The sequence below is a fragment of the Lonchura striata genome, chromosome 1A, assembly GCF_050655825.1.
Source record: "Lonchura striata isolate lonStrDom1 chromosome 1A, ASM5065582v1, whole genome shotgun sequence".
Classification (NCBI taxonomy): Eukaryota; Metazoa; Chordata; class Aves; order Passeriformes; family Estrildidae; genus Lonchura; species Lonchura striata.
The window spans coordinates 26,143,910-26,171,385 of record NC_140741.1 but is presented as its reverse complement, the minus strand read 5'-3'; the positions used below and the strand labels follow the sequence as shown (position 1 = coordinate 26,171,385).

Genomic DNA, 27,476 nt, shown 5'->3' with positions numbered 1-27,476 from the left:
AGCTCCTCCATGCCAGTCCCACACAGCTGTCAGTGAGAGGGTGTTTGTCCCGGCAGGCTCTGCACATGGAGCTTTATGGCCTTGGGAAGGAGGGGAGCTGCATGCCCTGCGGTTGCCGTATTGCTCCATCATGAGGCAATAACTCTTCCCCGCAGCGCCCGTAGCCGCGGGCGCAGGACTGCATGGCTCCTTTCCCTGCAGGTGGCTTTAGCCACGGGGCCATGGCACAGGCAGCAGCAGGTAACAAACCCAGCCCTGGCTCTGGCTGTCGCAGCGGCCAGGATGGAGATGGAGTGATGCAAGCTCCAGCACGCCCGCTGGTATTTGTATAACATAGTTTTGCTTTAATCCGACTTTTTAAGTAAACTGTCAAAGCCTTTTCTGCTCACTTGTTCACAAGGAACCTTTTTCTCTTTTTTTTTTTTTTTTTTGACTGCAAGTTTCATCTTTCAAAGCTTGGCTAGTTTTGAGTGATGTCGAAAAACCTCATTTACAGTGGCTTTTTGTTATGTGCTGGTATTGTTCAGGCAGAAGTGGTTGTTTTCTTTTTGTCCTGGCATAGCTCAGAAGTGACTCCATAGTCTGAGCTCAAACTTTCTAAAAATACTTACCCATGAGGAGAGATCCAACATGGCACTGTTCAGACCCAGAGATTAACACCTTGGAAAGGTGCAGTGGTCTGAAAAAGAAGCCAGTGGCAGTGTCCTGCCAACTCTGGTCACTGTAAGCCCTGGAGCTTCAACACGTGGCAGGCAGAGAGGATGTGCAGAGGGATGTGGATCTCTGAGGCACCAGGGAAATCCACCCAGTGCCTGCAGAACCAACCCAAGGGAAATACTTTCTGAGGAGAGGCTACAGGGTGACTCAGAAGCCATAAAGAAAAGCATTTCTTGCTGCTTGGAGAAGCAAGGCTGAACAATAAGCCTGCTCCACACCAGAGGTTGGTCTTCATAATCACATCCTCCTGTTGGAGTGTGAGATGGCTCTGGGGGAAGGGAAGATGACAGACACTGAGCAAAACAGAGATCAGTCATATGACAAATTGCAGGAAAGCATGTGGGAGCTCCTTTTTTGTCCCGCCACTGGCTGATTGCAGGAAGCTTCCCAGGTGACAGCTTTAGCAGCTGCTGGGATAGGAGACCTTATTGTTCAGCACTTGTGTTTATGGCTATGCCAGTTTTTGTCAGGAAGCTACAAGACAAAACCCCCACATTCTTCCTTCTTGCTTGCCAGGTCTGTTCTCAAGGGGCTAATACTTCAGCCTAAGTTATTTCAGCTTGCTACCTGAGGGAATCCAGCTTCCCCTTCCCAGCCAGGCAGGTCCCATGGGCTTCATCCTAAAATCCTGGCAGGAGCATGGAAACTTTTCATAGAGCTCAGGAAAGACTAGAAGTTGTTGCTATCACACCTACTACTGCATTTCTCATGCTAAACTCTGCGGTTACCCAGTACTCCAACCCATTGTACCTGTCTGAACCCTGTTTAGTTCTTGTTCCCCTTTCCCTGACCTTGGGATCAAGTTTTGTTCTCAGTTTTTTGGCAACTCTCAGGAGGAAGCATGTTTTGGGTTTTCTTAATCTGTCTGGCATCTCACACAAAGGCAGAAGCTGGCAGCATCCTTGAGATAAAAGTATGCAGGAACACGAGGGACCCATCACTGCTGGTTTCATTGGAGCCTGCAGCACAGAAACTGGCAGACATGTGGCCATGTCTGTAAGCAAACTCCTTAGGCTGCTGTCATCTCCCTGTTCTGCTGCTCCCCCACAATGCTGTGCCTCCCTGTGACATTGTGTCCAGCATGTGTTGGCCAGCAGCACATGACTGACCCAAGGGCACTGTTCCCAGCCTCATTTCTCCAGCTTGCAGCTGGGGTCATGATGGCTAAGTTCTGCCACTGTTGCATCCCAAGCCCTGTTTCCCTGCCTCCTTTTTCCTTCCCTCCCTGGGGTTTCATACTGAGGCCAGGATGGTCATACTGAGGATGTGATGGTCACGTCCCCTCCAAGGAATCAACAGGCTGTGGCATTTCCGTTGAGGGCGGAATCTGAGGCTGCTGGCAGCAAATCCCTCTGCCATAGAGCTGAGGAGGCAAGGAGGCTGGTGTGTCACCGGCTCTGCTAAGGGGTGTCAGCCGGGGTTTTCCAAGGACCTGATGCACCCACTGTCATAATCTCACCTGGAGAGAGCCTGGCTGCAGTTCAGCCCCTGCCACGCTTGCCGGCGCCTGTAACCTCCCAGAGTTTTGCAAAAGCGCCGGCAGCCCGCAGCGGGGGAGCTGCAGGGAAGGCATTGCGCTCGGGTGATTCAGCCGAGGAGCCTCTGTCCCAGCTGAGTCAGGCATCTTCCAGCATCTCCCTGTCCTGCTGCAGGGGGCTGTGTCTACAGATTGCAGGGGCCTCACAAACTGGGTCTTCCCAGCACTTCTGCCCCTTTCCCCCCCAGCCCAGCATCCCAGCCAAAGCTGGCTCTGGCCGTGGCCGCTTCCTCTTTGCTGGACTGCTGTGCACAAACAGCTGTGTCGTGTCAGCCCGGCGGGCTGCACTGCCCTGATAATTGACCCAGTTCCCGAGAGCAGGGATGGAACTGCCAGTGTACAGCTCCTTACACTGAGGGGAGGGCAGCAGATAGCCCAGCCATGCTTCGGGAACCTCACAGAGGTTCCTCATCTCATCTCATCTATTCTCATCTGTCTCCCACCAATATTGTGTCTCCCAGTGTCTTCTCTTGCCACACACACAGCAGCACAGGTAGTACCCAGGGAGTCTAAATCCATAAACCTTGCTTTGCAGAGAGGATGAATGGCAGCACCGCTGGCACTTTGGAAAGCCATGGCCAATGTCTTGGACAGAGTCTGCAGAGGCTGAGCACCTGAAGATGGTGTCCTCATAAAGATGGAGGAGCAGCGGCCTCCAGCCATTGCCCACGGGTACCTATCAGCAGCCCACAAGCTTGGGCTGGGGACACTAGAAGATGAAATGCTGCCCTACATGGTGTTCTCTTGCCCCATTTCTCCACCAGCCTGCGCTGGCTGTCCTTTCTCACGTCAGGGCAGGGGGATGGGACAGGAAGGCCCTCATTATCCAGGGCTTGCTAATTAGACGGGAATGTTATCTCCAGCCCAGATGTCAGCTCTGACCTCCCTCTAACCTTCTAGAAATCAAAACAGACACAACTGTGTTTGTTTTAAAATAAGAAAAATAAGCCTTTGGGGTGAAGCAGGAAAACCTTGCCTTGAGGGTACATCTGGAGAGGGAGGAGGGCACAGAACCAGATAAGCCTTGGTGAGGTTCTCTAGGTTGCTAAGCTGGGTGGGACTGGCCACCCTGCCCTGGGCAGAGAACAAGGTCCCATGGCTCACGGTGGCTGTGTATGTATTTTGGGCCTTCTGATGTATGGTGCTGTGGTGCAGACACAGCTTCTTGTCCCAACACAACTCAGGAGATACTAGCTGGGTCCTGTAGATCCAGATGTGGAGCTGATAGGGAAGATCAGCTGAGTTTGTATTTCACCTCTCTGCTTTGCTTTTCGTATTTACAAAATGGTCGCAAAAGGAGATGTTGATCCCTGCAACAAATTCTGCCTTTCAAACCTGACTTGAATAGCTTTTCCTCATGCCACCTAAGCAGTGCTTAAATTGTTTCAGAATGAAGGAAGCTGGGTGACATAAACAGCTGGTGATTCTTGCCTTTGACTTGTGGTAAAACCTTGTTTTATTGCATTTCTGTAATAATCTTCTATACCTGGGGAACAAACTTTGCCTGGCTCTGATCTGGGTCAGACCTTTGAGCACCTCACCCTCTGTACACCTAGATTTACATCTCCATTCCCCATAGCAAACTACATTGCTTCCTGTCCTCTTCTTTGTAAGACTATAGCTACAGCTTGGAGATTAACACCAAGGAGGTCTTTATCCAACACCCTTTTCCTTCTGTGTCAGGCATCCAAGCACCCAGGGCTGCAGCACCAAAGCTCCTTATGACAGAGGCTTGATGTAGTTCTTGCAGTAAAATGAGGAGTGGATGTGGCCAGCTAAAAAACAGCACCTCAGGGTTTTTTTCTGCTGCTGCTGCCTCTGTAGCTTGAGGCAGTCACTGGCCCAGACTTGGCCCTACCCTGCCCAGTCCACCAATGCCACAGTACCAAGACTTAGGAAGACAGCAGAGGGATTGCTCATTAAGCCACAATCCAAATATTTCAAAAGGCACTGCTGATTCAGTTACGCAACATTTTGCCTACCATACCCCCAAGACAGCAGGCAGATAAAAGTTTTGAAGTGTCCCTTTTTCACTTGCCTCCTTCAAAAACACCTTTTGGCCCCCCTGAGTAATGGGTGTTTTTTTTAATGCTTTGAAGGCTGTGCCTCATGCTCGTGACATCACAGCAGTGATGTGTTGCCCTCTGGCAACATCACTAAGAGCAGAAAATGATTTCTGTTGTCTTCCAGACGTGGCTACTGATTGGTACACCCTGTCTCCCTGAGCTTCAGGGTTACTGAAGCAGAGTAATAGCTGAGAAGTGAGTAATCAAGAAGCTACCTGACCAGATTTAAACCTGACTGGAAACATCTTCTCCAACAATAATAGGAAGGAGGATCGTGCCTGCTAAGGTGCAGAGCTGCTGCAGGAGGACCATGCACAGACGTCCCTGGGACTCAGAGTGGATGGCATTCACACAGCACACCTGCAGGAAAGCTCTGCTTACAAAAACCACCACAGCTCCAGGGCCTTGAGTGAATTTGCACCCATTTTTATGACCTAAACTCCTGAATCAATATTTACCCAAGAGGTGGATACACAGCTGCCCTGTGATGCTGTGTACACACACAGACCAATGCTAGTGCTGCGCATGCACACCCCAACACTCACACTCAAAGACTCGAGCTTCTACAAGCAGGCAGAGACACCTGCTCTCCCTCCTCAGGCTGCTTCAGAATGGTCCTTCACATTTGCAAGAGGGACACTGACAAACTGGAGCAACTCCAGGGCAGAAGTATGAAGCTGCCCAAGGGAACTGGACCATCTGACACACGGGCAGGGTCTGAGGGAGCTGGGCTGGTGTGAAAAGGGACAAGAAAGCTCATGAGGGGGACTATCTAACTGATTTCTACTACCCAAATAGGGGTTATGTGGAAAGTAAAGCCACATTGCCAGAAGATGTGCTCAGTGGAAGGACAAGAGGGAAAAGATGGTGGCTTTGCCATCCTCTGCGTTTTTCAAATCCCAGTTGGATATAGCCCTAAGCACCCTTATCCAACTTTAAGGCTGGTCCTGCTCCAAGAAGATGGTTGACCTGGAGTTCTCCAAAATGACCTCTTATGCTAAATGATGCAGTGATTTTGGTAATGATACATATTTGATAGTAGACATTATAGACATTTTTTAATTCAGATACTGATTGCAACCACTTGCATGCGGGATTTTTGTTTGCCACAAAAATGCCCTATAATGTTACAAGCTGGGGACAGTGTGGCTGGACAGTGTTCAGGTGGAAAGGGACCTGGGGGTGCTGGTCGACAGCCGGTTGAATATGAGGCAGCAATGCGCCTTGGTGGCCAAGAAGGCCAATGGCTCCTGGCCTGTGTCAGGATCACTGTGGCCAGCAGGAGCAGGGAAGTCACTCTTCCCCTGTACTTGGCACTGGTGAGACCACATCTTGAGTGCTGTGTCCAGTTCTGGGCCCCTCAGTTTGGGAAGGACATTGAGATGCTTGAGTGTGTCCAGAGGAGGCAACAAGGCTGGTGAGGGGCTTGGAACACAAACCCTGTGAGGAATGGCTGAGGGAGCTGGGGTTGTTTAGCCTGGAGAAGAGGAGGATTAGAGGTGACCTTATCACTCTCTACAACTTCCTGAAGGGAGGTTGTAGACAGGTGGGGGTCGGTCTCTTCCACCAGGCAGCAACTGACAGAACAAGAGGCCAAAGTCTCAAGCTACATCAGGGAAGGTATAATTTGGATATTAGGAAAAAAAACTTCACTGAAAGAATAAAAAAGTACTGGAATTGTCTTCCTAGGGAGGTGGTAGAATCACCATCTCTGGATGTGTTTAAAAAAGGACTGGACATGGAACTGGGTGCTGTAGTCTACTTGAGGTGCTAGGGCATAGGTTGGACCTGATGATCTTAGAGGTCTCTTCCAACCTCATTATTCTGTGATTCTGTGATTTTTCAGAACCCCTGTATCAGGCACGTAGTCAAATTTACCAGGAAAATATCAAACTGGAAACATCTGTCTTTCTTTTGATTCAGGGTTGTTTCCAGCTGAATCAGCTGGCTATCATCTGAGATTGGCAGTGGGAGTGTGAAGACCAGAGGGGAATAACCCTCCTTCAGAGACTGCTCAGACTTGGGTTGTCTTCACACAGTTATCAAACCCCAACCCTGACCCTTGAGAGGCTGAGGAGAACATGATGTTCCACCTTTGCAGGTTAATCTAATCCATGTTGCTCATCCCAGGGCAAAGTGTGCACAACTCATCTTTCTTGAGAAAGAGAAAGCAGATAAAGGGTGGCTGTGTGGTAGGTTTAGGAGAGGGCATCTCCTGAAATTATCCCCATCTGTAGACCACTCCCACAGCTCCTGCCCCTCTCTTAAAATATATGGTGTGAGATCTATAACAACTCAGTAGGTGGTAGGGAAGGTCATTGTATCTGGTAGTTCTGCAAATTGGGATGTCTGAGAACTGGTAAATCCATGTAGGAGCATCTAGCCTGGGCGTTTTTGCAAATCAGATACAGCCCCAATTAGCAGAAGTGTATCATAGAGGAAGCTCTTAGTGCCTGTTTCATAATACAGAGATTAACTGCCTCCTGCAGTGCTAAATATGACTGGTTTTGGCAAAGGCTGCTGAGTCCTGGCTTTGTCAGTGTGTGCTTTGCCCTCTGAAAATCCACCCTTCCACAGCTCCCAAATGGCATGGCTAACCCTTTCCTCCTGCTCCTTCACAAATCACACCAGTATTCACAGAGGGAGGTGGGTGCTGTAACATTATTATTTCCCCTCAGTTTGGGAGAAACTGAGTCACACAAGTGATGGCTATAGGTTGGTAAAAGGCTAAAAAATAATAAGTTACAGCCTGAATCCCCATTCAGCATACCCTCCTCCCCATCCCAGGCAACACAGGCATGTGGCTTAACTTTTCATGTCCTTGGTTTAATGAACTCGTGTCAGGAATTTCATGTGCATAGCAACCTTATCTGATGACAGTGACATTTTCAGCATGTTTATGCTCAGTTTTATTTGCAAACCATTTCCAGCATAGTTCAGCTGGGTGGATGGGATGGGGCTGAAATGTGTAAGAACCCAACACACATACCGGAAGCTCAGCCAAAGTTACTGGGGGGCTCTTGAAGCACATCCACGGGCAAAAGGATCTGCAAATGAGTTTGTGCACCAGATTTTCCAGCTGCAGCTTTTCACACACTCACTTGGGTCCAACAAGCAGTGCTGGGGGGGCCATGGGGAAGGTTGTTTGTTTTTTCTTTCCTTCTTTTTTTCTTCCGGTTCTCAGTACTGTCACAACCAGATGAGAATTATGTTTCCCACGTCGGCTGTGGGGGCACTCTCCAACTCAGTGCTCCCTGATACCCACAATATTACAAAAGCAGACGTCTCTGCTTCACCACAGCTCCAGCTAGTAGGAGGTATGGGGAGAAGGGAAGGGGAGCCGAGGCGTTTTGTAGTTTGAAATTTGAACAGCTGGATTCAGCAAGGGTTCCCAGGGTTTTTCCCAGGAACGAGGTCAGCGGCTTGGGCAGGCAGATAGCCTGGGAGCAAACATCAGGAGTGCCCCTGGAGGCTCCACCTCCGCAGCTCTGCCCCGGCTGCCGCGCTCTTCTTGCCCTTATAAGGCTGCGATTGTCACAAGGAAAAAGAGCCATAAATAGTTGTATGATTATTACCTGCTTTGCTCTTCCCAAGTCAGGCTCTTCCTGCCTGCAGCTTCCAGAGATCCCCTCCCCACTCCAGCCCCAGAAAGGCAGTGTTTCCCATGTCTCTGCATATGGATGTGCAAGTCCAGGTCATGAGGTCCAGTTTCTCCAGGTGCTCTGCCCTGCATGACTTGGCCTTTGCAGAAAGCCTCCTGCCTGGGACTGTTCAGTTGTTTTACAAAATGCTGCAGGAGAGGGGCAGTGGTCCACCCATCTGTGTGCCTTTCTTCAGCAGCTCATGGGCCAAAGTTTCCTTGGTTTGAAGGGTATCACTTTCATTCTTCGATTTTGGGTGTATGAACAGGGTAAGGTGTTGGAGGAGAATGCAAACAGTAGATCAGGGCAAAATAAGACAGCAAAAATGGCAAGCTGCCCTATGTTTCTGTTTGCTTCTTTTCCAGGGTGTGAGATTCATACCTAAAGGCAGAGAAGACCTTGATATCTCCTGGAAGGAGATCATGATGAGTAAGACACTGGGCTGAGCAGCAGCAAAGTCGAAGACCAGCAATCAGGAGACCTGGTGTATATGTCAGACAATTATTTGCCTGTTTCCTGATGTGGTTGAATTTTACCCCTTCCCCCCTTCTCATTTTTTCTCCAAGTAATGAAGCAATTCATTGTCAGTGCATATTTTAAACACTGACTCTCTTGGTTCCTGTCTTAGACCCAGCACACACTTCCCAAAAGTTTCCTGTGGGCCCCAACTACAGCAGTTTAAACATTTTCCATTGTACGTGCAGTAGCTCTGTGCTGCCATGGGGTCCTCAGCTCCCTGATTGCCTGGTCAGTCAGGGTGGTACCTGTGCCTACTTCTGCCTGAGACCTGCTGCAGGCATTGAGGCCATGCTCAGCCCTTCTTCACTTCTGATCATGCTTTCACACTGAGTTTTCCTGGTCTGCCTGAGCTTTAAAGTTCTTTGGGGAAAGCATCAAGAGCTGATCTTGGCTTCAGAATCAGTCTGTGCTACTGCAATACAGGGAGAAGGGAAAGTGGTTTGATGTGCAGCAATGCCTATCATCCCTAGGCTATCTGCAGGCTCTTCCAGAGAGGCGAGGCAAGTTCCCAGTAAGAACTGCTGTGCTTGGGAAGCTGCCACTAAGAATTATGAGTTCCCCCTAGACAGTCTTTTCCAGGTCTGCTGGCAGGATGGGATACACAGCCTCCATTGGGAATGTAGGTAGAACTACTATTTCCCCAGTCGCACAGAAATGTTACTCCCCTGCTTTCTGGGCAGCTGCTTGGACACAAAGGCAACTTTGAGTATCTGGTGCCTTCTGTTGTAAAGGTGTTTGGCAAACAGTAGTATCAGAAGTAATAAGAGAAGTGTGGAGTTGACCAGACAGTGAATCATAATATGTTTCTTCCAATACCATGGATTCACATGCCTTGCTCGACCTTTCTCCAGAAATTAAACAGAAAACAAGATTAGAGAGCATAGCGTGAAAGGTTTCATGCTAACCCAGGGTGAAAAATGTTTGGTGCTAAGATGGCAGTCATCCTTATAGTACAGTTTTCTATCATTGGGACCGGCTCTCTTTGAGGCAGAAAGACAGCCCTGAGCCCCTGGGGTTTGCTCCTTCCCTCGGCAGGAGGCAGAGGGAGGAGGAGGAGGACGGTTCCAGTGCCTGGGTGGCTGGCACTGCCCTGGGGACAGCTCGGTGCCAATGGGTGAGGTCACTGCCAACAGGGAGGAGGGCAGGGGCCGCTCCCTTCCCAGCTGTTGTGTGCCCCGAGTTTGAGCACATGCTGAGCAGCCAGCAAGGACACTGGCAGGAAAGATGTCTGGAGAAATTGCAGCCACTCTCACTTTCCCCTCTTTCCCCCTCCTGGAGGGGTGAGGGTAGTAATCATTTTAGGGCACACAAATCCCGATCACATTCTTTCACATCCCCAGGCATTTATATCCAGAGTCACTTCCATTTTCAGTTTTAGAGGGGATTTTACATTGAACTTAAAAGACCTTGGTCTCTTGTATCCTGAAGAAGCACCAAAACAAATGCATCTTTAAGTGCTTCTAATTATAGTGGTATTTTTCCTCCTTATTTTCCTGCTTGGGTTTGGTTTGGGTGTTTTGGATTTTCTTTTTTTTTTTCCTTTTTCTTGCTAATTAGAAAACTAATTTTAGAAATTAGTCTTGTCCACTCTGAAAACCTAATGGAAAATTAGTAAAAATGCAATAGCAGGAAAATGAAAGTAAGCCTGAGGAAAGGTAATTGTTTATAACTAAGGGGTTTTGTTAACTCCTGTGCCTAATTAACACACTACAAAGGAGAGCCTTTATTGAAACTTCCACACCCTGCTTTCTCAATTAAAGTACAAGAGAGATCATCATGAAAAGAGCTTGGAGACAGCTGGTATGTCCCCTAGCAAAGCTAAGCCTGATTTAGCATTCCTTAAACTAAAAAAAAGAAATTTAAATAAAATCCTCAAAAGCCAAAACCCAACAATACCAAACATACACATACTCACTTTCTTTTCCTGCACATTATTCTTTTCCTCCATGTAATGCAAAGGTCTTTCTCATTAGTTCCTAGTAGCAACAAAAAACCCTAAAATTATGATCCTCATTGCTGATGTGTTTTTAGCCCACAGGAAAAATGGGCAGGGATGATTATTTTCAGGGTTATGATGGCTGGTTGAAGAAACTTTGCAGGAAAGCTGAATCATCGGGTGAGCATCTTGTTTTCATCTTTTTTTTATTTTGCTATCCCACATCTAAGGGGCGGCTTATGAAAATTCAAAAGGCTTTTATACACGTACATTCCTCTATAAAGAGTCAAAGAATTACAGGCCTCTGCAGTGTCTCACAATTAGCTGCAAACTTAGGTACAGTTGTGTATTTCAAGTTCAGTGTTAGATGCAGCTGTAACCAGGAGAGTGATAGAGTAGTAAGAGGCTTAAGGATGCTTTAACTTTATGTACAAACAGAAAAGTCAGGGAGGGAGAGGACAGGATTTACCATAGGTTGAATTACTTGCCCCATTAGGTAGAAGAGAGCAGTGCTACCTTATTTTGTGCTTTAGGTCTGGGTCGTGCTTAGGTTTATAACTCAAAGTCCAAATAATATTCAAAATATTCTCTTCAACCTTTCAACCTCATTTTCTTTTTTTTTTTTTTTTTTTTTTTTTCCCTTTTCTAGGACCAGTGCAGTGCAAGAAGGCAGCGGTGCTTGCAAGACTCCTTACATCTTGGCCCAACACAAGCTGCTACCTCATGAGAAGGAACTCCAGAAGTCCCTGAGCACCTCTCTCCTGTGGGTTTGATTCCTCTAACACTTTCCTATCTCTTGGTAGCTGAGAAATTTCAGAGCAGCTGCTAGCCTGGGCACCTCAGAAGCCTGCTGCTCCTCAGTGAGTTACTGATTTTTGACCAGAATTGGTGTGTTATAAAAACACACAGGATGCCTGGTGAGTTGCTTTCTTTGTTCCAGAGTAATCCCAGGAAATGATGCTCTGATTAATGGGAAAGAAGGGTGACTGTGTTAAATGGAGCTCATCTTCACCTCATCTGAAAGGAGGTTTCCCACAGTGTATCTGTATCATGTATCTGTGTTGGCAATTTCTCACATCCTACAAAGCTAATGCCTCAGAAAGTCCTGATGAATTTTCTGCTTTCTGTGTCAGCACTGTCAGTTCACTCTTGTGGTCCATTCCTTTGACCCAAACTCGCAGCTGAGAATAAGCTTTGTGCCCAGCTTCCTTCACTGGTCCATATGTTCCCAAAGGCAGAGCAGACCAGCAAAACTGTACAGAACAGTCCATGCTTACAGTAAGGAGCTGGGAGAATTGAAGAGGTTCTCAAGGGAGCAGGAAAAAAGTCCTAAATGTGGGAGGGAATCTTGGCAGAAATGAAAGGGGGGTTGTTGAGCAAAGCATGCACTGGCTCCAGATGCACAGAGCTTGCAATATGTTATGCTGAGAATCTGTGGGTGTGTTTATAAGACCTGCCACTGACTTGCAAGCACAAAGGATGTAGCCTCCTCTTATCAGAAAAATGTGGACTTCAGCCTTGCAGAAGAGGAAGAATGAATGTTCGGGTAACTTCACATTGGGTCTTCTTTCTGGTTGTAGCCTGACAGAATGATCCCCAAGTTTGATTTTGACTGGACCCACTTTGGTTTCTGGCAGATAAAAGTGGTGTCATTAACTGGGGCAGGCTATAAACGAGTTAGTTCCCCTGCAGTTCCCACAAAAAAGCTACAGTGGGAATCTGGATGACTTTCTACAGCATTGGAAAAATCCCTTGCTCTTAACATCTCTTGGGCATACTAGAGAGTTTCAAGCTAGTTTCACTTTGTCCTCAGCCAACTTCCTGAAATGAGAACCACAGGGCCACTTCATTTGAGCAAATATTTGGCCTTGATTACTGCAGCAGGCTGAGCCCAAAAACAAACAGCGGACATGGGATAAACTGAGAGGCACCATTGGTGGAGAAGAATCTCATACAGTAACCTCAGGAACGGCAGCAAGCTGAAAGTAGGGGTGCTTTCTTGTTTTTTTTTGTAAGGAAGATGTTAAAAAAAAGGTTGACTAAATTCATCCTGGTATAGGAAGAGGGAAGTGAACATTCAGCTAGATGCCTTTTGTTTAGAGGTCCATTAAAGGTGTCTGATGCTGAAAAGCAATTAAAACAATGAATAAATTCTGTGAAGTAGTTAAATGCTGTCACTTTTATGTGTTCTCCTAACCAACTCCTGTTTTTGTTATAATACAATCACTCTGCTATGAATTCTTGGTTCTGTGAAAACATGGCCCAGCCTAAGACTTACAGAAGGAAAATAGAAGCAAAGGTAGCAGAAAGTTCTCCACAGCCCTGCCTTATCAGAGTGAATTAAACAATGTTTAGGTGGATTTCTCGGTTTCTTTAAAGTGTCTTTTCCTTATCAGGACCTCACCCAAGCTTGGCTTGTCATAAGCAAGACAGGTGCAGGGTGACAGAACGGCAGGATACTGTTCTCCTTTCAACTTATCCTCTGTTAAGAGGAATGCCCCCAGGCCCTTCTGAACTCAGGAATCTGAAGCATTTCTTACCCCTCTGAGAAAGGGAGAAGGAAAAGGAGGTATTTGAGATGTTAATAAAGGCTCCTTAGGAATTGTTGAACCGGGGAACTGTGAGGCCAGGGTGGACAAGCCTAAAACTTTGTACTTGGTGAATTATCACTGAAGGAGCTAAGGTGTAACAGATGCTGTGAAAATGATTGTTTTCTTCGGAAAAAAACCCACCAAACAGGACCAACCAACCAACCAACCAAAATACGCCCCCCCCCCCCACCCCCCCCCTTGCCCCATTGCTGTGCTTCTTTTAAGGCAGGTAACAGGATGTTTTCTGCTGGCATTTAGGACAAGTCTGGGTAGGTCCAAAGCAGGAAACTCAGATTTCTGTGTTCCAAAACTGAGTTTTGGGGCAAAAATTCTTTTGCTGGATAGCTTGTATTCGTGTTGGCCCTTTTGTATACTGGTGTTAGATGCCAGCTTTTCTGAATTTAGAGCTCAAAAGAACATAGTGAGCAGCAAGACAACAGGGCTAGAGGAAACAGTTTGGAAGAGGATATAGTGAACTAAAAAAATGTCTGTTGCTTAGCACTGTGGTTCCATTTAAATGGCAGAGGTACCTCTTGGATGTAAAGTGCTCTGAGCCATTATTCTTACTATGTCAGATCAGGAATGTGGTGTCTGTAACCATGCCAAATGGAGTTGTAATCTCATGTCAGGAACTGGAGGAACTCACAAGCTCCAAGAAGGCTTTTCCTTTGCCTCAGACAGAAGTTTTCATCTAGGTGGGTTTCTGAAGATATTGCATTACTTCAGCCAGAGCACGGTTGTTTGATAACCTGCTTCCGCAATAGGGACCTTTCTACAGGATGGTGTAATTTACATTTTATTGAAAGAAGGAAGTCTGGCATATGATAAATATAGTTACTGCAGTACAGTGGTAGAGAAGTGTGCCTCCGAATGGTATCCCAAATGACCAGATAGATGTAAATAGTTTGTTTTTCAGCAGCAGGTCTTGTAATTAATGTATTGAGAAAGTAAAAACATGTTCCTCTTTTACTAAAGTTGAAGCAAAAACTACAATGAGAGAGCAGGACTTCAGCAGGTTGCTCACATGGAACTGTGTGGGTGGAGGGTTGGGGAGAGGTGAAAAATAGAATAAGTGCTTTAAATGCTAGAGTATGCCAGGTACAGCTCCTCCCTTCCTCCCCTGTCTCGGGGTGCACATATATTGCCTTCTTAAATTTTCTCCATCAGCAAAGTCAATTTAAAAGACTCCCATCACAGTGCCTCAGTTGTGCATCTCTCTGAGGGCCTATAAACTAGATCAGTGAAATGATCTTTTTTTCTTGACCTTCTTTTTTTAGCTGTACTTCAGTGATCCAGTGTACAATATGACTTTTTAAACATCTTCACCATTGCTGCTGGAGCAGTGGTAAGCTATGTCACAGTACTAAAACCAAAGGTCTAGTGGGAGAATAAACAACACCTTAAACCAGTTTTGGTGATGAAGAAGGCATAATGGAATTGCACCTTGACATATGAAAATGAGCCAGTTAAGCCTTACCTTTTCTACAGCCATGCCAGAAGCTGGGTAGTTCTGCTAAGAGTAACATCATTCTGTAAGAAAAGGACTACTCTCCTCCTAACATCTGCTTCTGGATGCTTCTGACACAGGTTTCCTGGGACACATTTCACTTACTTGTTCTCTGACACACACACACCCCTCCCATGCCTCAGGGGAAACATCCCTTGCTTTCACTCCTTCCTCATCTCTTAAGATGGCTTTCACACTCTCACAGTTTGGATGTGGCATTTGGTTTGGGAGGAGAACAATAAGGAATTGGTATAAAGGGAAAAGGAAGTTATGTGCTAATACATGGTGCTTAAATTGCAGACAAATTTCAGGTTTTTTTTGCTCAGAGGCACAAAGTCCGCAGACATAAGTGACTTTCTTCTACAGACCCACCTCCAAAGAACCACTTCCTTTTGCTACAACACCTGAAAACGCTTCAAGTTCTCATCTGCATTTATAGCTGCTGCTTTGTAGGGGTGTATCTATTAAAGCCACTTCAGAGCTGCTTCTCTAAAGAAATTCTAATTATGAATCTGCACTGAAACAACTAAGGTTTCGAGTTTTGTAAAAGCAGAGCTCAGGCTTCTTAGCAACACCAGATTGTGACATTCTCCAGATCTGTACATGTGTGGTTTTTGTCTAAAGCCACAGTGGTTAGAGTTTAGCAATGTGACTCCTTCCATGGAGTAAACACCTTTTTGTCTCTGTCACTCTTCTTGTTTCACTCTCTCCAGCTTGTCAGTAAGAAACCAGTTTTGGAAGAGTTTTTTTCCTGCCCCCCAAAGCATTGAAAATTGTTCACCAAAATCAATTTGGCCGCTTTTACCTATCTGTCAGATACAAGGATCAAATGTCCCTACATTTATTGCTGATTGATGAAGTGCAGGCTTCTCCCAGGGCTTGCTGTTTGCCAACAAATTTAAGCTAAGTTTGTTTGCAATAAAATTAAGACCAAACTGGTCTTGGATTAGCCCAGCATAGGGGAAAACACTGTAGTTCAGCAAAGTGGACCTTTGTCTGGTGTGTAAAAACTGGCAAGTTGAAGAAGTATATTTTGATGCTTGCTGCCTCATAGATTTGTTTCCCTCTGGAAATACTACAATGCCATTAATTTATTCCCATCAAACTGGTAAATCTATTTGCTCTTTAGAAGTTTGCCAGAATTCAGTGACCACTACAGGTTTGTTCTTCCAAATCATGTTGGCTTGCAAACACTGATGGAAAATGTGAGTGAAGTTGATCAGAAAGATCCACATAAACATCCTGTGAATTTGTAGAAATAACAGATTTATAAAATCAGTCTGATAGCTCTTTTAGTCTTTTAGTCACTCTTGTTTTTCTCTGAGGTGTGTCCCCTTTCCTGGGTAACTTCCTGCCAACAAAAACATATTGCATTTGTTTTCAAGGTAATCAAGCTACAGAAAACAGACATTTAAAACCTGATTTGCCTCAAATATGGCACATCTACAAATCTGACCATGAGGGAAACACAGAGAGTTTTCTATAGAGGGGGGATACACTTTTTGTGAAGGGGAGGGATGGTGTAAACCTATACCAGTCTTTGTTCTGAACTCAGTTTTGATGTTTTACTGATGAAGCCATCAAGAAAGCTTTAATATAAATTAAACAGGAGTGGGACCAAGTTCTTAGATTAATATTATTAAAAAAAAAAAAAAAAGGTACCAAACCTTAAGAAGGCAATCCAGTCTGACCTAAGCCTTAAATCTGAGCATTAAGAAGAGAACATATGTGAGTGTGAGAGGCAGAGAAGAATAAAAGAATTTAAACTACCAATAATGTACACTCTTCAAAAATGACTTTGTGACAAGCTTTTTATGTCTGCATTTCATGCTTCCAGTCATTATCTTTTATTTCCAATGTAACTACTGCTTTCAGTTCATGTTGCCTTTTGTATTTGCTTTCCTAGCTAAGATCTGCTACTTTTTCTCCTTTAAAAGCTCTGTTTAGACTTGATACTGAGTGCTTTCCTTTGCTTACCTTTCCTTTCTCAGCCACATGGCTGATGATGCAGCTTGTCATGTTCTAAAGAAGCTTCTGATATATTTGGTTATGTCCACTATTTTCATTCTGCGTCATTTTTGTGGGAGAACTTAAAATCCTATTTATCAGCAAGTAAATATCTGTTCCATATGTTGGTCACTTATTTTCGTGGCCCAATATGAGCCACTGGATTGTTTGACTGTAGAATCATGAAATGGTTTGGGTTAGAAGGCACTTTAAAGATCAGGCAGTTTCAACTTGCCTGACATGGGCAGGGACACCTTCCACTAGACCAGAACTCCATCTACTCTGTCCTTGAACACTTCCAAGGATGGGGCATCTGCAGCTTCTCTGGGCAACCTCTGCCAGTGCTTCATCACCCTCACAGCAAATCGAAAGGTATCTGTTTATGTAGGTAGCTGTCAGTCACAATTCCAGCTTCCTTTCATTTTCTACCTTGAAGCACTAGCAAAGACCTACCCTGTATATTCCTTTCTCACAGCCAAATTAAATTGTTTCTATTTTGCATCTGTATTTACATTTCTGACCTCTGCTTCTAACAATGGCACTTCTGTGTCCCTGATACTCAGCTGTATAATCACCTTTCAGTGATTTCTCCCACTGTCTTCTGTGTCTTGAGATAAATGTCTAGGATTGTTTCCAAACTGCTGTAGTGAACCTTTCTAAGCCTTAAGCGTTTCACTTAGACAAGGAATGCTTACTTTAGATACGTCTCCACTAACTTCTCTCTTTATTCAAGCCTCTTTAACTTCATTTGCCTCTTCTGCTTGTAGCTTTGATACTGCCACCAGTAAATTTTGCCTTGCATTTTCTGTCACTGGCACCTACATCTGCAAATGTGCCCTCCTTGCACAAAGTAGGAAGTCATAAAGGGGAGGACCCTTGCATTTCTATGTGCTCATAAAGTGTGCAGTAAATCTTATCTGCTTTTCTGGATCTGACATATGGATTTAGATATGCTGTACTCTTTTCAGAAGGACTTTGGTCTCGCATCCTGGGTATTGCTTCCTCCTTTAGCTCATCCTGAAGTTCCACTTAATATGAGGAAGCAGAATTACACCACCTTTGCCTTTTCACACATCAATGTTTCAGCATGCCTTTTAAAATATGTTTCAGCCTTCTGTGAGCACATGCACTGCTTCAAACACCTCAGCAGCATCAGGGGCTGCTTACACTCATGCTTCTGCCTGCCTCAGTTTTGTCCCTTAGAGTCCAGCAAAAGGAAACAAAGCTGGGTGAAGGATCTGGAGGAAAAGTCTTATGAGAAGTCAATGAACCTACAGTTGTTGAGCCTAGAAAAAAGGAGGCTCGGGGAGACCTTTTACTGTTCTCTACAAGTGCCTGAAAGGAGGCTGTAGCACGGTGGGGGTCAGTCTCCTCTCCCAGGCAACCAGTGCTATGATGAGATCATGGCCCCAAGCTGAACCAGGCTGGACATTAGAAGGAATTTCTTCAAAGAAAGCAATTCAACAAGGGAATGGGCTGCCCAAGGAAGTGTGTGTGTGGGGGGTCACCATTCCTGGAGGTGTTTAAGGAAAGACTGGATGTGGCACTCAGTGCAATGGTGTGATCGACATGGTGGTAGGTTGGACATGGTCACAGGTTGGACTTGATGATCTCAGAGACCTTTTCCAACCTAACTGAGTCTGTGAAACAAAATTTTGACTGGCATCTTCCTGTTGAAGGTATTTCGCACTAAAACAAGGCTGAGTGGGAACCTCTTGGCTGGGACACCCCGCACCCCCAACCCCCATCTCGTAAGACTTCTGGCAGGGCGTCCGGCGGCGGGACCGCAGCCCCATCGCCCCGCCGAGCCCATTCCCCGCCGAGCCCATTCCCCGCCGAGCCCATTTCCCGCTCCCGGCCCGGCCCGCACCCGCTGCCCTCGGCAGCACCAAAGGCCGGCGCGGGGCATTGTGGGCAGCCGCGGCGTGGGCCGTTGTGGGGGCGGCTCGGCCGGGCTCGCCCCGGGCGGATCGGAGCACGGGAGCCCTACGGGCCCGCGCAGCCGGCGGGGTGGAGCCCTCGGCGCCCCCAAAGCCCCGCAGCCGGCGCTGCCGCTCCCCGCCCGAGCGGCCGCGGGGCCGGGCTGGGCTGGGCTGGGCTGAGCTGGGCGGGGCCGGGCGGGGCGCACGGGCGTCGCTAACGGCTCAACGGCTTCCTCAGCCTCCGCACACCTCGGCCGCTCTGATTGGTCAGGGTAGCCGTCAATCATCGTGAAGGGCGGCACCATTGGCGGGCGGCGGCGCGGGGGCGGGGCGGCCCCGCCCGGGCGGGCGGGCGGCTCAGCAGAGCCGGTGAGCGAGCGGCGGTCGCGGTGCCGCGGGAGGAGCCGCAGCCGGAGGACGCCGCACTCTCGCCGTGAGGAGCGCAGCCGCCGCCGCCGCGGCGTTTCCTTCCCTCCACCGTAGCCGGGCTCAGGTGAAGCCGGTCGGGCGGGGCGGTGGGCGCGGGTGGCTCCGGTTTGTCCCCCCTGGCGCCGCGCTTTCCTCCCTCCCTCGGCGGGTTTGGCGCCTCTTTGTCCGGCCGGGCGAGAAGGCTGCGGCTGTGCCGCCGGCCCGTGCCCGCGGGAGCTGCCGTGCTGGTGCGCTCCGCGTGTGCCCGCCGCGCTCCGGGGCCGTGCGTGCCCGCGGAGCTGCCGCTCTGCTCCCGGCACGGCCCCCGCAGGTGGGCTGGCGGATCGGCGCTCCTTGCCGCGGACCCAGCTCATTCCCCTCCTCCTTCGCTCCGGTGCCCGGCCCGCGGGGGCAGCGGGCAGCTGTCAGGGCTGCAGCCTGAGTCACGGGCTGACAGCCCTCCTGCAGACACCGCCATGGGCTTGGCTTCCGCCCGCCCGCCCGGCTCCACTTCCTCGTTCGCTTTGGGCCGGGAGAGAGGGAGGGAGGGAGGAGGGAGTGACAGGGCAAGATGAAGCTTGCACTGAGAGCTCTTGCAGATAGCTTGTGCTTTCAGGCATCACCTCCAACCGAGTAGTAAAAGTGCTCCGGCTTTGAGTGGTATCTTTACCAACTTGTCCTCGGTAGGTGTGGAAAGTAACAAGTTTCGTAGCCCCCGAGCGTGGTGCCTGCCCAGGAAGTTTAATGAGAATTGCTCCTAATTTGCCTAAACACAGGATGAAATGAGTTTTAAAAGAATAACACGCTTCTGGTAATAAAGGGGGATTTTTCAGAAGTAAACTGCATTGGTCAGCAAACTCTGCATGCAGTGACTCTTTTAATTCCACTTATTTTCCTCCTTACAGTTCCTTTTCTTCTTTTTTTTTTTTTTCCTGTTGAAGCACTGTTTGTGCTCTTGATTTTTCTTCTTCTGTAGGTTTTTCTGCCGTATCCTGTCACGATGTCCTGAGCCACACTCCATCAGAGTGGACTAAGAACCTAACCTCTTTTATAACTGGGCAGGTCTTCCAAAACAGAGTAATCTCTCAAATAATGCATTAAAAAATGTGCTTCAAACTTGTAAAGATACTGTAGTAGTCTGCAGGCCAAGGTCCGCTTATAATTTGCCTGCTGTAAGGAAATACAAGGTAACTTAAATGGAGACTGTTGAACCGTGGATTGAAAGATTAAATTACACATTCTTGACTCTTGTATGCATCTCCTGTTTATAAGGCTAGGTATGGTAAAGTTTTAACTCCAAAGTAACAATCCTCTAATCAGTTACTGCCTGTGTAAAATGCTTTTGAAATTAGTCACTAGGTGACAATGTGACTAAGTTCACTTATTGATGGCATTCCAGCAAAAATGGCAGCAAAAATCATGGTGCAGATATATATTGACTCATAGATGCACTCTCTGCATCTGTAGTGCTCTCACGAGGTTTCAGTGAGATAAATACTTTTCCTCTCATTACAACTTTCTAGTTAATAAAGCAATTGATAAATGTAAGTGGCACAGAAGGGTTCTGAAGTTGTTAATCACAATTTCCCAAACACAAGACTTCATGCTAATCTGACCTTGTAAAAATAACTGCAAGGAAATCATTCAACAGTTCTGTGATGCTCCATATCAGGTGGACCTGCTAAAATTGACGTGTTCCACTTCTTGATAGCTTTCTTTATTGCACTTATTCATAGTATGTGCACTGTCTTTATGGAGGTGGACAGGCAAAATTTTCTATAACACTAAAGTAGAAGCAAAACTTGTAGTAGTGGGTAAAAATGGGGATCTGATCTTTTTTACTGACCTGAAGCGTCCGAGTCAGTGTGACTGGCACCAAGCTGGTGAGTGATGTGGTTCTTTTTGGAATCTGGCGTTATATCTTGGATGCTTAACTTGTATAGCCAAGGTCTGATATTAGAAGATCTCTGGAGAAGAAGAGTCTGTGACCTCTGGAGAAGTGTTTGTGCTGCTGAGTAGCCCGTGTCTGTTTCTGTATAAACAGGAAGACTTAATAGCCAGGTTCTGTCTGCCCCAAAGGAATGAGTGGAGAAACTGAAGTCCTTTTATTGGCTTTTGCATAGATTGTTAGGATATTTCTACCATGGTCCTGGGTTGGTTTGTGGTTGTTTCTTTGTTTCTTTTTCTTTCAAGTAAATCTTGTAAGACAAAAGTTGCCAGATGATAATGTCATCTCAAGAGATAAAGAATAAGATTTTTTTCATTACTTCCTCTGGGTAGATTTTGATGTGTTTCAGAATGTTTTAAGAAGACAAATGGCTTGTGAGAGCTACACCATAATCTTTCTTCAAATTAATCTAATGTACAAGTAATAATAATAATGAAAAAAACCCAACCTTGTCCAGTAAAATCATAGGAAAGGGAAAAATCTCTCACTTAGGAAGCTGAGATGATCTTTGTAGTCCAGCACATTATTCGGTATCATGCAAAATGTTTGAGAGTGTTCAAGCTGTGTAGCCAGTGGTAGCTCTAATGCTCACTCATCTTCAAGTTTTAAAAAACTGCCTTGCAGTTGGATGCCACAGGTGCTCAAGTCTCTTTGTAACATTACTTAGCATTGCAAATGTATCTACTGCACATGTGAGACTTGCATTTATCACTTCAACAAACATGAAACAATTATTTCACTTGAAAACATTTTATCACTTGAAAACATGTACAATTAATATCTTGGAAGGTCTTTAAAACTAATGTACTGACTGTGTTCATGTAATAATTCACAGGTTGGTCATGTGTCAGGCTATTCACATGCAGGTATGAGGGAGTGCACGTATATCACCTGCTACTATCTTTGTGAAAATACACTTCAGTTGCACTGGGAGATTAGTCTGTCTATATCCAAATTTCAGATTTGGTTCTGTTAATTTCCAGAACAAAGGAGACAGGACACATGTCAGAGATATTGTGATTTCTGAGCTGATTCTTCTCAGTCTTCTGCTTCCACCCCATCCCTAGGCCTGTGTCTTGCCCAGACTGATGTCACTTATGGATTAGTGTGACTGTAATAGGGTGAGATTATAAGTGGCCCCATGGGAGGCATAGGAACTCATCTAGTTAATGCAAGGGGTTACTGAAAGGGGAAATCAAAGCTAAGGTTGTGTTATTCTCCGTAATATATCTACTTTTCTGTGCGGTAGCTTTGGGCTATTGGGTAACATGCTGAAACTAACTGATGACTAGGGTGTATTTTAGAGGCTCACAATTAGTGTGCACGTCTACTAAAAGGTATCCAAAACCTTAATCCTTAGTCTATGATTTAATGTATTTTTGTTTGTTTGACTTAATAGTGCACTCAGTGCCCTCTAACATAATTTTTTTTCTTTGATTTCTTGTGTAAATATCTCGTTACTCTTTGCTTTCTTAGTTTATAATTGAGGCAGAGCTGTTTGCATGTTAAGTAGAGAAATTGTGTGCCTGACATTAAGTCTTCTGTGGGTTGGAACAAAACTATAATAGCAGACGATTGCCTACAGCAGCATTGTTTTTGCTGGCAGTTGCTCTAACTTAATGGTGCCTCGGTGACCTTGTACCTTAAATTTCTTTTCAGTTTAACCACACCATGGTTCTAATTGAGTTTTCTAGTGTAGAAGGAGCTGGAAACTAGCAACCTGATTTTAATAAGAGTATGCTGAAGCAAAAACACTAAATGCAGCTTCTGCCCTGGAAGCTAATGCAAATGGGTGTTGTCCAACTAAATGAAATGCATCAATTTACAAGTTCATCTTAATTATGGTTTATCCGCTTCGCTTTTTTCTTCAGTGGCTGTGAGAACTTGTTCAGAGTACTTGAAGTAATAATCTCAACACTGATTCGTCTTGTAGTCCTAGGCCACTGTAGTAGCTTAACAGCTTCTGACCTCACTCCAGCCCAGTTGGGTTCAGCATAATGGGTTAATCCCCATTTTCAATTAATGGTCCCTTGGCCTGTTACTGTTCATCACGATATGTTGCCTTTCTGAGCATCCTAAAGAGTGTGAAGAAACACTAGTGTCTACAGTTTTCTGGTGATGGAGCTGTGATTGATTTCATTGCGTGATACTTCTGGAGCTAGTACTGACTGCTAGTCATGTCCTTTTTAACCACAGTGAAAGGGAAATGGGAAAATTGACCTGGCATACTTTGTCTACTGTAAATTGTTTCTTGTAGAAGTATTACAAATGTATTGCTGCTGGTTGCAGAGAGGTATAATGAAATGCTGTGTGCTGTGTCTTGACTCCATGACCTATTTATGAAATTTATGCCTCTAGAGTTTTGTACATAGGGCTTGGATTCTGCATGTCTTCATGACTAGAAATTCAGATTTCTCATAGTGCATGTATGCTGACTTTACTGAGAGCAGAAAATAAAACCACATGGGTAAGCGACTTCAGTAAACTCAGGCTAATAATTAATATGTTAAGGGAAACTTAACTTGAAAATCTGTATCATGAAGTCTTCTTAACTGATGAATACTTCCATTCATTAAGAGCTACCATTTTAATGAGTCTCGGCAGGAAATCCATTGTTATATATGCCTCCGCACAGAACTTGAGTTCTGATTTGCGTGAAAGCAAAGCGAGCGTTAAGACTTGTAAGAAAAAAGGTTTAGAGAAATTTTACAGCTCTATTTGGTCAGTTGTGTGCAGTCAGAGGGTTTTTTTTCCCTGCTGGACCAAGCTTCCTGTTTAAAATCTAAGATTAAAAGCATGCTCTTGTAATACTTTACTTTGCTTTTTATTGTTTGTTGTGATGAGAGTACATTCACCTGTGTTTTTCTTTTAAATGCAAGATTTGACCAGTTCATTTGAATTTAGAGCCTTTTACAACCTACTTTACAACCTTGGAGATGCAGTAGATTTGACTTTGGTTAAAGTTGGTTGTGGTCAACAACTAACCCAGTTAGTTTTAGTAACATAATTTGAATGTTCAAGAGGAAAAAAAAAAGGAAACCTACAGGCAAATTTCAATTAAAAATTTAGTTGCTTCTATTATTTTCCAAATGTGACTGACTTGACAGAACTGTAGTATCAGTAAGTTAGTAAGTTCTTTTTGACAGGGACTGTTACATGTAGGTCTGCTTGCCATTCTGTGCCAAAATTGATAAAAATCAGTTATTTTGAAATGTGTGAACAAAGTAATTTTCATTGATGTGCTATCAATTTAAGAAAAAGAAGCCTTATCTTAGGAGTTAGACATATTTGAACGGATATAGGATGTTCAGATGAAAGAATTTCACAAGAAATACTGAATGTAAATCTGAAATGAAACCAGTGAACTGGATTAGAAAGTTCCTGGTTAAGCACTTAAACTAGTTGGTATACAAGGTAAATTGATTTTTTCACCTTTTTTTAAATGTACATGAAAAAAATATTCTCTTTGGCTATATCAGTCATAGTTTAAAATGTAGAGGTAGATATTGACATTCTGCTTTGGATTTTTTGGGTGGTTGTGAGGATGGATAGCTGTGTATTTAATAGTTAGTGAGTGGAACAGGTCAGAAGGGGAGGATTTGAGATGAAGATAACCAGAAACAGCAATTTAATTAGTAAATTCTTCATTGAAGTAACTATCTAGAAAACAACTTTTTACTTGTAAATGCATATGAAGTAGTCTAGGAAATATTTCTTTTGTATTAGTGGAATTTAATTTTTTTTAGCAGAACGCCCCTTAAATATATTTTGTTCTTCATAGTTGTGGTTCAGGCATCACTTTTTTCCATTGTTCAGAGATAGAAATGATCTTTATTCCTTTCTGACATCAAGTGAAATGTATTCAGACTTCTCAGAATTGTTTAAATAAACAGAAGTATGGATGCAAATATACAGTAGACTACCTAAAATAGTTAAATAATTGGATACTTGAAACTGCTGTGTTTCAAGTGGATGTGTCTGCATACTGACCAAGTAAATCTTCTTTCTTAGAGGAGCATAAATACCAAATAAGATTTCTATACAAGTACAAAAACTCCTTAAATTTTGACTTAAGATTTGTGACTTAACTCAGGCAATAAAAGCTAAGTGAACTGGTTTATGTTGCAGTATGAATCTTTATAGCAGACACTAAAGTCTGTGACATTTCATTACACAGTAAATTATTGTGAATTGGTTTAATGGCCCTTTCCAAGTTTAATGCAGTATATGATGGGAAAAGCAAAACAAGAACACACAAATGTGATGAGAAAGATGTATTAGTCATAAAAGAAGGCTTGCCAATTTATTAGGCAAATTAATGTAACTTCTAAAAGCTATCTACATTGCCCATGTAACACTGACCTGTACATGTGCAAAATCAGTTTATCATCTTCTTGCACATGGTGGGAGGTAATCTTTTATGTGGCAAATCTTATTTTTTTTCCTAATGGGCAGAACTGTATAAATAAATTTTAGTTCTTTAGTGCTCAAAAAATTTGATGTAGACTTAAGTGACAAATATCACCACATTGTATTATTGCTAATTCTGTCAGGAGTAAGTGCAGGTGCAGTAGTGGTTCAGCTCTTGCTCATGTAGATAAGGAGAAGAATATTGGAGAGTCACGGGATTGTTTGGGTTGGAAGGGACCTTAGAGATCATTTAGTTCCAATCCCATGCATGAGGGACACCTTTCACTAGGCCGGGTTGCTCAGAGCCCCATCCAGCCTGGCCTTGAACACTTCCAGGGATGTGGCATCCACAACTTCTCCGGGCAGCCTGTTCCAGTGCCTCCCTGCCGCAGTGCTGCCCTGTGTATGGCTGTGGACAATGTTGTTAACTATGGGGGAAACACACAAAACAGTTTGGCTACTCTGTGGTCAGTGCTTCCTTATGTTGTCTTTTATCCTTTTAGGGCAGAAAGCAAACTTTATCAGAAACTTTCAAATTATGTTTCCTCGTATGGGAACCGTGGAATACTACATCAGTCACCTGTCAAAAGGAGATAATTTTCTTTTTCTTCCAAAAAAGTATTTTCTTGTGTTTCCAGAATAGAGAAAATTTCATATGCCTTGTAGCCATGATTGCGATAGTCCAGACTGAGTTTCTACTTCAAGTGCCCTTGTTTTTACTCCTTTGAGATTGAAAGATGAGTCCTTTCTTCTCCTCTAACACAAAAATCAGTGTTTCAGGAGATCCAGACAGGAGGGCATGGTTGGGTGAATTCTAAAATTAGCAATGCCTGATGCTGTTCCTTTTTAAAGGCTGATACATTTACCAATGAGAGAAGAAAAGCACAGGGTCAGGGAGGGAGCAAGCTAACCAGAAGACAAACTTGAGGGTGAGGTGTACAGGCCAGACCAGTGTTCCTCGTGTTGCTCTACTGCACCATGAGCTTCCTGTAGAATAATGCTTACAATGGATGGCTAAGAGGCTGTGCCAGGCCTTGAATGCAATAGGGAAATGCCACAATCTGGATTTTCAGACTATTTTGAACATGATATTTATAGGCATATGTATTTACAAAACAAATAAAAGTATAATAAAAATAAAAATTTAAAAACCATAAATATTTTCAACCTGGCCTCCTTACACATCCTGGAACATAAAGGCTATGTAGCTTTTTCTTCTTTGGGTAAGAGTTGCTCTGTTCTCATGTCCAGAAAAAGTCTTTCTTCAGACCTCTGCCTCAGACATCACTGTTGTAAACAGAGATGTAGGTCTTCTTATTGAACTGTTACGTATTGCTGGAAGGATTGAGAATCCAACTTGGACCCTGTAGAGGCAGTACACTTCTCTGTGCCAGGATTTTTGCCTGCCATCCCCATAGCTGCTGTTAACGTTCAACAGAATTATTATTTGAAACAAGAATAAAAATATAAGACGTAGCAGAAAGCTGCTTGTACACAGTCCTAGTTTGGCAGAATAGGTTGAGGTGAAAGTGTCTAGAGAAACTTCTGCTGCAAAATAAAATTAATACTTTAAAAAATTATTTACTAGATATACTTATCCTGATTCTTGGTTCTTTTCATTATGAGATGGAAGATGATTAGTAGTATTGATGCTGAGATCAAAGCAATTTGTCAGTTAATGTTAGCAAAAGTAATTGTTCCTGTAAGATGACTTTATCTCGGCCACATAAATGCTAAATATTTGCATCTAAAAGTGTGTCTCTGTATTTGGGTGTAATTTTTTTTATTCCTTGTTCTCTCTTGCAGTGAATTGAAACCCGGCATTGACAAAGATGACGGGGAGTGCTAATTGATGTATGTAGAGCTACCTTACACAGTGCCTCAGAGTTCTTGGCAGATACCTTTTTAGCCTTAAATGAGAATATTAGGAAAGGGATAAAAGGTGACCCCGAGGTAACAAAGGTTAAAACTTTCTAAGTTCTTTTGCCCTCTCTCATGCAATGTCCGTAGGGAACTCTGCATGCCTGATCAGAACTTATGCAGGCCATTATGCCTCCTGAAAACAAGTCTTCCAGCAAAACAGCTTGAACAGCAGGGATGGGCTGCAATTTTCTGAACTACAGCTGTCTCCTTAAGTGGGATTACTTTGCTGAGTGGTCACAAAGAATTTGTTCTCCTCCTGGAATGTTTTCCTTGTGGGCACACTGTCTCTGTAAGAGGAATTCTCTCCTCTGCTGAGAAGGCATGTACTGTACTCCACTAATGAG

General features: G+C 44.7%; 1 protein-coding gene and 1 long non-coding RNA gene across 2 annotated transcripts in view; one reads left to right on the top strand and one right to left on the bottom strand.

Annotated features, from left to right (window-relative positions):
• Window positions 1-405: 405 nt before the first annotated feature.
• LOC146763415 (uncharacterized) lies at window positions 406-18,428 on the bottom strand. The gene is made up of 2 exons (XR_014952022.1): window positions 10,396-18,428; window positions 406-8,442 (listed from the first exon to the last, which is right to left on the bottom strand). It is a non-coding gene; the product is annotated as an uncharacterized LOC146763415 (long non-coding RNA).
• A 377-nt stretch (window positions 18,429-18,805) lies between these two features.
• MYH9 (myosin heavy chain 9) overlaps window positions 18,806-27,476 on the top strand; it is a 69,925-nt gene continuing 61,254 nt past the window's right edge. Inside the window, exon 1 of the mRNA XM_021554050.4 lies at window positions 18,806-18,936. The gene's annotated coding sequence lies outside the window, so the exon portion shown is untranslated. The remainder of the gene's footprint in view (window positions 18,937-27,476) is intronic.